The sequence below is a fragment of the Triturus cristatus genome, chromosome 2_1 (assembly GCF_964204655.1).
Source record: "Triturus cristatus chromosome 2_1, aTriCri1.1, whole genome shotgun sequence".
NCBI classification, from domain to species: Eukaryota; Metazoa; Chordata; class Amphibia; order Caudata; family Salamandridae; genus Triturus; species Triturus cristatus.
Window position 1 is genome coordinate 1004760602 of NC_140581.1, and position 8429 is coordinate 1004769030.

Below are 8429 nucleotides of genomic sequence, written 5' to 3' on the forward strand. Positions count from 1 at the left end.
GACTGCATTTTAAAAAGGCAAAGGAGCCTCAGATTGCATAAGAAAAATTTATACACATTGTTCCTCTAACAGCCCTCCACAGAAATCTAGAAATTGAAAATACTTATCATAGTTTGAAGATTTGAGTGTTTCTTTAAAATTTAGAATAGTACTGGCAGCCTTTCAGGCATACTTCTCTCATCTTTACACCCAAGAGACTCCCCAACTGACGCAGATACAGACAGTTCTAGACAATTGCCCATGGACCCCATTAGACAAACAACACTCACAACTCCTCGAAGATCCATTTACATTAGAAGAACTTAAGCAGGCTCTAAAAGGGTTACCGATAGGCAAAACACCAGGCCCAGACGGACTGCCTGTCAACTTCTACCACATTTTTCTACCACAAATCCAATGCCAATTGCTACGCCTCTTTTACTTATTCACATAGACAACGGGCCCAACAGCCACAATGAACATGGCAGAAATAGCACTTATTCCTAAACCTGGCAAAGACCATGCCCTGTATTCTTCCTATCACCCCATCACACTCCTAAATACAGATTTTAAAATATACACAAAAATACTTGCCAACCGTATGGAAACATACCTGCCAGGACTAATTGACCAGGATCAGGTGGGGGTTATTTGGCGTCGCCAGGTGGCAGACAATGTCAGACGAATAGCACACCTAGTAGAAAATGGACATCATTGGAGTATTCCAGCCTGTCTGCTATCGCTAGATGCGGAGAAGGTCTTCATGGGACCTCTTAAGGGCTGTCTTACAGAAGATTGGTTTGGGCCCACTAATGATCGTCAGGATAATGACGTCATACGTCTCCCCACAAGCCCAGGTCAGAGATCACGGGCATCTTCCACCCCGATACACATATGCAGGGCTGCCCTCTCTCCCCCTGCTCTTCACCCTCGATATAACATAACATAACAGGTGTATTTGTAAAGCGCACGATTACCCGTTGGTGTCCTGGCGCTGAATAACAGATGTTTATTGTTACCCAACCCAATGGTACTCATTTTATCGACTTCAGATGGATGAAAGGCTGAGTGGACCTGTGACCATGAAGTCGAACACAGGCCCCTGCAGTGGCTGCTTTAGTCCACTGAGCCAACAGACTCAGATATAGAACCATTAGACATAGCAATAAGACAATCAGGTGACATTACTGGTATCACTTTTGGGGGTATAGAGCACAAAATAGCCTTAGTTGTAGATGACCTACTACTTACCTTATCAAAACAGGGCACCTCACTACCGGCCCTTCTTAAGCTTCTACAGGTGATCGAAGTAGCCACAGGTCTCAAGATCGATCCAGCTAAGTCCTGGGCTTTGAACCTCACAATCCCCGTTGGAGAGCTACCAGAGCTCCAATCCCTCACACCTTTTCAATGGACCACACACTCAATTCGATATCTTGGACTAAACCTAACTTTCACAGTGAGCACATGGACACAGGCCAACTGGCAGGACTACAGAAAAGCAATCCTTGAAGAATTACGTACATGGAGGTCCCTTCCGATATCATGGTTAGGCCGGTTAAATACGATCAAACTGATTGTGATACCAAAAATGTTATACTTATTCCAAACACTGCCTACACCAATACCGCAATCTCACATTTTATGCCCATAGCGGGATCTAACAACCTTTATATGGGGAGGTAAGCGACCACACTTCTCGAATAAACTCCTCATTCTACCTCGAGATAAAGGGGGAATTAGCCTGCCCTAACATCCTAGAATATTACTGGGCGACACATCTACGTTACATCTCTGAATGGGTAGTCTGTGAGAGCGAGAAGCATTGGTTCCATATGGATAGGGCTGTTGCTTGCAGACCCCTATGGGATTTGACATGGCTCCCTTCGAGGTTCTAGACCAGGTAGTGCGTACATAGCTACCCCAACAAAAACAGTGTTAGAAACTTGGGACAAAATTGCAGACTCTAGGGGCTTAACTTGCTTCCTGTCTCCTAACGGCCCCATGGCACGCAACCTGAGCTTCCACCAGCATTACAACCACGCTCGTTCCTGTCATGGTCTGACGGGGAATGTCGAGTTATCTGGGACCTCTTTGAGGGCGACCAATTTAAATCTTTTGAACAGTGTGAAAAGGAATTCTGCCTCCCGGAACGCGCCTGATTGCAGTATCTCCAAATACGGCACTGGTTAAATGCACTCCCTACCATTCAGAGAGCGACCCGACCCTTCACCCCATTTGAAACATTAGTTTGGTCTTATGATGGGTCTAGGGTTCTGATTTCCTGAACATACCAAGTGTTGCGACACTCTGCACCGAGCACTCCCCATACCTACCAAACAAGTTGGCAATCACAAAGTGAGGTTGAACTCTCCCCTAAACAATGGGAACTACTGTGGTGGCACATACCGACTACCTATAGAAGTATATCACAGCGTGAGACAGCTTATAAAATCATGACACAGTGTTATTATACCCCTCAGCTATTACATAAAATGTTCCTTAATACCCTACCATCTTGTTGGAGATGTCATAATGCAATTGGGGATTATTTGCATATATGGTGGCACTGCCCGTTGCTAACCACCTACTGGAAAGAAATAGTAAGCCACATTAAAGATGTAGTTGGCTACCCTATACCTGAAAATTCAATAGTGGTCATTCTGGAGCTTAGGCCTATAACCCTTCTCGCCATGACCCAAGCTGACTGGTGCGTAATATCACACATGCTGGGAGCAGCTAAGCAGACAATAGCAGTATATTGGAAAAAAATAGATACACCGCCCACTGCTCTATGGTTTACCTGCCTTTGGCATGCAATGGCAACGGAGCTCCTCACAGCTCGGATTACCCTCACCACAAAGAGATTCACAACCATATGGCAACCACTGCTAAGTCACTTTTCCCGGTTAGAATACACTTGTTTTACCCCACCGAAACTTCGGGCTTTGCAACTTTTTGAAGAAGTTGAAGAAGACTATACACCCCTACATGAGGATGAGCCACCTAGCGTACGTCAGACAGCTCCCACGGATAGCCCAATATCTAATCATGAATATATTTCTCACGGTGACTCCTTGCCCCCCTCCCTTCTCACATCTGGAGACTTCCTATTTTCCTTTCTGCAATCTCTAGCACCCCCTTGCCTGATTATTGGAATATAGTTGAATGTATAATGTTAAGTAACATATTACTATTTTGTACCACGCACAAGAAATTGGACAGTGTAAGTTGACCTAGAAGAGAGACTGCTGTAACTGTCTGATACTAATGCTACACGAGATTGATCTTCTTTTGTTTAATTGTTGACAATTTATTTTATCTTCAATAAAAAGATTTGAAATATAATTATTTTTTTTAGACTAGTCAGACTTTTCACGCAAGTTAAAATATATAAAAATGTTCAATAGAACTTAAAATGACTTGTGTTGTCATGTAATATTATCTTCTGTCGATGCCTTAGGATGAGTTTGTTTAGAGCCTTGTTAAGTCTATTCTAGAGTTCTCTAGCAAACCTATGCCAGCTTCAGACTCAATCTAGAATAGTTTGAGGTCAAGTTGTTCCCATAGATGTTGTTATGAAAGTATGTTCTTGGAGATCAGAATCATAGCACAGTCCATTAGGACTCCAAGGTTCCTAACCTCAGATAAAGATGTGATTTGCGGGTCAAAAAGCTTTGATGGGGTCTTGTTGTTGTTTGATTGCTTCAACAAATACAGGAACTGAAAAATGTATTATTTTTCTAAGTTGCAGCCAAATTTGGTCTTTCCATCCTTGTGTTTTTGTAGGTTTTCTCCCAGTATATTGAACTGTTGAGTACTGATGGACACCGGAGTTTTATCAAATCAAGGAGGCTTATTCACAACTACATCTGGTTTAACAGGGACACCAATGGACCCTCTTGTGTGTATTTGTTCCAGAAAACTGTTGAACAGTGGATGCCAGAAAATATGACATAGGGTAATGGTAAGAATACGTTAGAAGGGTTAGTAAACTATGTTTTTTGAGGTACTGCGTGTTCTTTGTTTTTACTATGGTGTGTGTTATTTCAGCTTGACAGATGTCTTTATGGTAAAGGCTGACCTAAAGTTTAACAATGGTTTTATTTTCCATGTGCATTGGTTTCTCTCATTGGTCTGAAGAGTTGTATGTGTGAGGCCTGAGTGTAGAGACTTGGGATTTTTACTGTGGTATTTGGTGCGGCCCTGCTGTCAGAATTTCTTCTTACCCAGCGCCCAGCAAAAAACAAGTGGTAAAGTGGTATGGAGCTCAGAGGTGAACTGAATCATTATATACATGGTTTTATTGCGTGTATCTATTTGTATGAATAACTTAGGGCCTGATTTAGAAATTAGCTGATATGATACTCCTGACTGCCAAAGCCTCGGTCCACCCACCCTACTTAGGGCCTGATTACAAGTAAAGGTGCTACTTATCTCACTTGGTAAATAACGATACCTGGGGTTCGTTATTTACCGTGTGCAATAAATAGCACCTATTACAAGTTATTGGGAAATAACATGTGGATTTTTGTGTTTAGCGCACCAGAATCATCAAGGTTCGGTAAATACCGTACACATTTCCCCTGTTAAATTTCGGCAGGTTTGACCTGCCGAATCTTAACAAATGTTGGGTTCTTTAATGCATCCAATAACTATAGAATGTGTTAAATTAAACCAAACTCATAATTCCGTCATGTGCGTAAACAGGAGTTTACGCACAGGACAGGATTAACGGGCCAATTTGTAAGGACTTAGAGTTGGGCAGACAGTCAACTTTCTATCTATGGTACCCTAATTGAACCTATCAATGGAAAGCTTACTCTGCAACTATGGCGTGTCATCACGATGAACTAATCCTTCTAATATTTCAGACAAACAATATCTAGGTCACTCAATTTCATTGTTTAGAAGCAGTGCTGTTGTTATTTTTTGGAGCAACTCGCAGATTTAGCGATCTGGTACAGAGTGACCAGGATATTGCTTTTGTCAAGAATCCTACACGGACCTTGTGTTCGGCAACTCATAAGAGAACAGCTGTCAAGAACTTAAGACCACTTCAGATATCAGCAAGTTTGTCTGAGAATGAAAAAACATTCATCCATGTGAACGTCACAAAGCTTTCACTCACCTTACTTTTTAAAAGAAACTGAATTCCGAAAACCTTGCAGAACAATGGCAGAAACAAAGTGTTACCGGTGTGTCCTGATCCAGTGACTGCGGCCATGTTTGGAGTTTACATTCTAGTCTTTTTTAGCGCGAGCGCTCCAAGCCGCTCAGCATGCTTGCGCGCTGTCTAAACAGCGCAATTCAATTTAAGTTTACTCTGGAGCAGTGTTTTTCCTATACTCTCCCTCTGACAGGAATTTATTACTAGAAAATTCTTTTGTAGCTGAGGGCCTCTTTAGCAATTTTTGGTGTGCACACCGGGCATCTGTTGTTGAGTAGTGTTCCAAATCGGAAACTTAGATTAAAGGAAAAAAAGGATCCGAAGTCCTCCGACTGACTAGCGTTAACAAAAGGGAACTTTCAGGAAGAACAAATTCTCAAGTAAGGAGTCAAAGTTATTTTTTAAGGACAATATCTAAAGGTTTTTGAAAAGAATATAGTTGTGTTAATATTAAAGAGAAGTCATTTGGAACATCACCATTATTTTGGGAAAATTATTGAAAAGGAAAATTCTTGTCAACAGAAAGTTACAGAGAGAAGCTAAATCCTCAGAAGTCCAAGATAATTAGAAATAGATGCAGAACATAGGAAGAGAGTAAGAGAGATTGAATGACAAAAGAATGGTAGAGTGTTTTGTAAGGTTTTCTAAGAGGAGTAAACTAAATCAGAATATTATTGTATTTACAGATCCTATGCTAGTCAGGCATCCAGCCCAATAGAAAGTCAAAAGAAGGTGTGGTTGATGAAGTAGCAGTTGGCATAGTCGACTCCGAGGCAGTCTCTCTCTATTATTCCCATCCCCTTTTTCCCCTTGTGGAGGCTTAGCATAGCGAATAAAATATTCCTTTGCTAGTGAACATAGAGGGGTATTGTGGATCTCTCATCTGCTCCTGTGGACTCTGGCACTAAGGTTAGTGAGTTTCTTTGAATAGATCTGACAGCTTTTCTGAAATATTAGAACGATTAGTCTTTCTTGAGAACAAGCCATTGATGTGGCCCAGTGTTCTGGCCAGCTCAGAATGTATACTTATGGTCTACTAGATTGAGGTGTTATGCCAGACGGTGGTTCTGTCATGAGGAGAAGCATTTGATCTGGCTTTTGGGTCAAAACGTCAAAACTAAGGGCCTGCCAAACTAATGGTCAGACCACCGTATTACAAGTATTTCAGTCGAACCGCCCTAGCACCGCCACAACCACCATGAATCCGCAATCCCTGGCAGTGGTGCAGTGGTCTTGAGGCCGCAATATGCTTGGTGGTGCTGTGCGGCACTGCCAAGCATCTTACGACTTTCTTCACCGCAAGCTGTCTCATGGAGGATCTCACTCCATGAAACTGCTGGCGGTAAGGAAAGAAAGGGGGCCATAGGGCCCCCTCTTATGTGCCCACTGGGTGCAGACACCCCATTCATGCATGGCATGGACTGCTCAATCCATGCTGTGCAGGAAGATGCACTGTCGATCCCGCGGCAGTGCAGTTTAAGGCTCACATAGGAGCCTATCTAATGCACCGCCGCAGGACCGCCACGCTGCCCGACCACGTTTTAACTAATAATCTGGCAGATGGGCAGCTGGCTGCCCTGTGTGCCGGTGTGGGAGCGAGCGAGCGGGCGGTGGCATGGCGGCCTGCTCCTACACCACCAAACTCATAATTGGCCCCAAACCTAGGGATTGCCCTTCATATAATTTATAGGAAATAAGGAACAATATTTGCATTGAAGTTTAAATTGTGAGCAAACAGGGGACATTCTGGAGATGTACTTAAGTGTATAATTTTTTATTGTTCACAACACTTGCACCTATGAGCCCGTCATGAAATTCTCTAGAGTATTATAATAGTAAAAAAAATGAAGATAATACAATTTTTGCACTTTGAAAGGCCTTGTTTGTTTTGATTCACACTAATTACAGGTCCACACGTATGGAACAGACCTATGTTGAAATGAGACCCACGGAACCTTTGTTCTAATTTTGTATGCTGCACCCTGGTTCCACATTCGGGCATAAAGGGTTTTTGTCCTAAGTGTTTTTCCAGTATTTTAGTGCCTCCATCATTTTTGCGTCACAATCAGTAGACAATTGGAAAATCAGCAAAATGCAGTCGTTTTTCTCCCTTGAAATATGAAGTTAAAACAAAAACTACAAGGCAAAATAATTTTTCAAGGATTTTTGAACGTTAACAGTTATTTCTAAATGATTATTAAAGCAATCTGAGGGCTAATTGGCATGGGAAAAAAAGAATACTTAGGAAGTTACACAAATTCGTATTCAACTTCTATTCGATGACCCTTCCAGATTAGCAAATTGCTGGTATTTTATTCTGAAAAAGGTGACCCACATCAGAGTTGGAGAGCAACATTATGTTGGGAGTTCTAGTAGCCCTCCACCAGCGTATGTGGTGATCTATGTCCCAGTCAAAAACGCACATCCCACTATGTAAGATAATATGATAGTCATTGCTTCAATGAGATGGAATTAAGGGGAACAGGCGTGGAAGTGGCCAGAAATAATATGCTGGCCGAAAAGGTATCGATGGTCCAAATGTTATTAATCTAACAGGTAAAATTATATGGCAACCATCAGCCATTTAAATTTCAAAAGTAACCTATCTTCTCTCTTGTTGTAGGCATACGTGGGAAAGAGAGCACAGCACCAAAAAGTGTGTGTATTTGTCCCTTGTCTTTGTTATTGCCGGATAGGAGAGGTGAAGGCAGCCTTCCTGGCATAAGGACATGGAGGCACACTGTAAAACCCTTAGCACCCGAGCGCCTTTTCTCATATTTTTCTTTGTTTGACTAAAGTTAAACGGTACTGTACACGATGTGATCATAAAAAAGAGAAACTAAATCGTGTCTGAGAGGGAAAGCCTTCTGTGAGCCCAAAAGGCTTTGCAAAAAGTACCTTAAAAATATCAGTTTCCACAAGAACAAACTCGACTGCGCAGTCTGCCAAACTTTGGGGAGTTGCTAAGGGCTCATTACTATTAATGCAATTCAGGGAACAGGCTATCCTTTTTATGCGCGCACAATGCCATCCTTCACTTTATTCCTTTGAAATGGCCCATGTTAGATATTGTAGCTTTCAAGGGCAAGTACTGCATCTGTTTCCGATTGAATGGAAGGAGCCATTTATCAAGAACCCTTCCAATCTCTTGAACTCTACAATGTCGTGAAACCTCAAAGCCACCGTCTGCAATTGTTCCACGTCATTTTGTCTTGGCTCAATGCACACTGAGCTTTACCTTTGAGGTCAATGCATCATGCGGGGGAGAAACAGAGGAGAG